General features: G+C 40.3%; 1 pseudogene across 1 annotated transcript; it reads right to left on the minus strand.

The window, feature by feature from the left end:
- Nucleotides 1–1,115: 1,115 nt before the first annotated feature.
- Nucleotides 1,116–1,739, minus strand: LOC309841713 (gametocyte-specific factor 1 pseudogene; annotated as a pseudogene). The gene has a single exon. The product of its transcript is annotated as a gametocyte-specific factor 1 pseudogene (transcript).
- Between the last annotated feature and the right edge of the window lie 1,821 nt (nt 1,740–3,560).

Here is a 3,560-nt window from a genome sequence, read left to right on the forward strand (position 1 = left end):
AAGACTTGGAACAAATTCTTATAAGAAGCATAGCATGCCTTCCATTAAATGTACACATTTTATACAAAGTTACTGAAAGTCTTCCTGAGGTTAAACAATAAATCTTCGAAATTTAATCACTCTGCTCCCCAAAAGGTAATTTTTTTTTCTCCATGACACCCATAGGGTATACACTCAGATCTTAGCCTAGTTTAAATAACCAGACAGTATTTCCAGTGCATTTTTCTGTTTCTTAAAAATCTAGTTGCTGAGAATAAGTTGTCCAATTATCTTCCTCAATTTCTTTTTGTTTTGTTTTGTAATTATTATTCTATTTTGGTTCTCCTTCAGAATTGTGAAATATCTTGAATCAGAAAATGCAGAGAATGAGAAACAATGCCTCCCTATCATGAAACCGAATCTGGAAAAAGTATTTTGTTGTAGATTATACCTTGAATTCAAAGCACAATTTTATTGAGAGCATTTTCTAGCTCCTGTGTTTCACAGCAGTATAGGATTTATTGTATTTTTATTTGGAAAGAGATTCAGCAGATAAATGATCACTTTATTTCTTACACTTTTAACTTTGATATTCTAAGTTTCTCACACTATAAGGATTAGTGAAGTCTTTACAAGTAAAATTCACAACTCTTTTTTTTTCCAGTTAAAAAGTGCTAGCAGATCATAAATACACATACATAAATAAGTTTTAAAAAAAACCCAACCAAACAAAAAAAACCAAACTTAAATACAATTAACTGGCCAAAAGAGAAGCCCATAAATATGCCTTAAAATTCTTACTATCCTGAGAACCAAAATGGATTGAAAACAAACATTTCTCGGGAAAAAAAGACTAAAACGCTAAAATATATGGCAAGGAAATTCCTTATTGCTATCCAGTATGTGACTAGCCTGGCATTTCAATAAGTGCTAAATTTTTTTCTGAAAATGTAGAAATTGAACTGACTGGTGGTAGAACTTCAAAAGCTTTCCCTCTACAAATGCCATTCCTGTGACTGGTAAAGAGAATTGTCCTATTAACTTATTAGCAGACTCAAATTAAGAAATTCCTTAAATTCTTCTTTTTTTTTTGAAAGTCACAGACAGTTTATCTTTCTATAATTAGATTAGGAGGGCAGACCACGAAGAACGCACTGGTAGCAGGAAGAAGCAAGAGTCTTCTAGGGTCTGGCATTTGATGAGATGTTCAGTTCCTGTGCATTTCCATTGTTTTTCCACGGCAGAACATACGGCAGAGGCTTGGGAACACACATGCCCGAAGCCAGGTTACTCTTATGTTCCATAACCATGTTGCTTACAGGGCTGTTGCCACAGTAGTTGGCTGTGCCCCAGACAAATGGGGTGCTGTTCTGTTCCCACAGATCTTTATCCCAGTCTTCATCGCAAGGAGGGCACGGCCACGTGCTCTCAGCCAGAGTCTTTTGTCCAACATTCCTGGTTTGGTTGACAACATCCTGCTCAATACAACTTCTATCATCACAGCTGGAGATAGGATGACTGATTTCGGCTAGGGGAACCTGGTGACACGCATGGAAGGGACAAGTAGCCAATTTGTTTGCGATATCAGGATGATTCTTTCTGCACTTGATAAGATGATAAGGAAACCTGCAGGCCCTAATCTGGTGGTTTTTATCATAGGGGCATTGTATTCGCTTTTCAGGGTCCAGGGAATTGATGTAAGTTTCTCCCATGTAGGAGATAAAGAAGCTGTATCCAAGTGCTCGGTTGAGACACGTTCTCTCCACCAAGAAATCCCTTAAATTCTTTTTTTTTTTTTTTTAAGATTCTATTTATTTATTTGACACAGAGAGAGAGATCACAAGTAGGCAGAGAGGCAGGTAGAGAGGTGAAGCAGGCTCCCCACTGAGCAGAGAGCCTGATTCGATCTGAGGACCCTGGGATCATGACCTAAGCCCAAGGCAGAGGCTTTAACCCACTGAACCTCTGAGCCACCCAGGCGCCCTCCCTTAAATTCTTACCAAGAACCCTCAGAGAAGCCTGTTGAGCCATGGTGCATATTCAAAATTCTGATGAGAGGGGTGCCTGGGTGGCTCAGTCATTAAGCAGCTGCTTTCAGCTCAGGTTATGATCCCAGAGTCCTGAAATCAAGCCCCGCCTAGGGCTCCCTGCTAGGTGGGAAGCCTGCTTTTCCCTTTCTTACTCCCCCTGCTTTGTGTTCTCTCTCTGTCAAATAAATAAAATCTAATCTCTGATTAGGAAATTCTCTTTACACTCTCTTCCACGTGACAAATGCACAGGGACTCTGCAATCCAGGCAAGTAGCTCTGACTTACCATCACTTCAGATACTCAAGGGGAGGACTGCATTACTGACTAGCGGAAATTCTTCATGAAGTTTCCCAAGCCAAAAGAATGAATGTAACATCCATAGCTCATTGTGTTGGCACTTTGGAGCTCTTCTTATTGGCCATTTTATTCTGCCCATAAAAAGTTATAGAGCTGTGTTGGTCCCTCACTGTAAGTTGGATATTGTGGTCTATGTTGAGTGAGTAGGGATAGAAATACGAATAACCCACAGCCAGGGACCTCAGTTTGCTTTAGTGGATCATACGTACACTATATTTAAATTCCTGGTAATGCCCCAGACAGCCCCAAGTAACTGAATATTGTCCCTCCCAAGATGACATGAACATTGTCCCTCCCAAGATGCCTTGCTCTTATCTCAAAATGTTTGCCTAACTTGCTTCATAAATACATAGATACATAAGTACATAGAGCTCTATGTATTTACAACCTTGAATTTCTGTGTTTTGTTTTGTTTTATTAAGTAGATAAATGAGTGTTGGCCACTCATTTAAATTCTCTCATTTTTTAGCTGCCGTGACGCCATTTTGCTTGGCTTTTTATGCCTCTCAAGTCACACATAAGTTTTCTTTCTAGCCTTTTCTAATGTCATCTACTCTTAAGTTCGGATCGTCCTCTCCTCACCTCCCCAGCCCCCAGAAGCGGGTCCTCCATTCTCTAGTCTCATATACTCTCTTTGAGCGATGTTATTTACAGCCACATCAGAAACACCTGTAATTTCATGGCTCTTGGATCTGTACCCATATTTTCAACACCTCATTTAGCTAGAGACCCATGTAGGACTCCCTTCTAATGCTCTCAGTCGCCATTAATGAACAGTTCCTCTTCTCTTCTCGTTCCATTCTCACACCCTCTGCACCAGTCTGCACCTCTTCCTGCTTTCCATATGCTGCTTATTTCCATATTTCCACACGCCTGGTCCCCAGAGGCAGATATTCCAGCCTCATGCTCGCCTCCTATCCATCCCTCTTACCTTCTGCCCTAGTTATATCCAGTGAGTCACCATACCTCTGGAATCGGTCGTCCCTGTCTCTCATCATTTCTCTAGCCATTGGTACTTCTCTCATTATCTCTCACCTGGACCATATTATATACTAGACTTCTTTCTTTCTCCGGTTTACTCTTCTATGATCTATCTCATTTGCATGCCTATGTCTTTCATATCTTCAAAATAAAACTTACGTTCTTCTCTGAAACGCAGGCTCTTTAGGATTTAGAGATCATAGCTATCAGCCTC

Source organism: Mustela nivalis, assembly GCF_964662115.1.
Source record: "Mustela nivalis genome assembly, chromosome: 1".
Taxonomy (NCBI): domain Eukaryota; kingdom Metazoa; phylum Chordata; class Mammalia; order Carnivora; family Mustelidae; genus Mustela; species Mustela nivalis.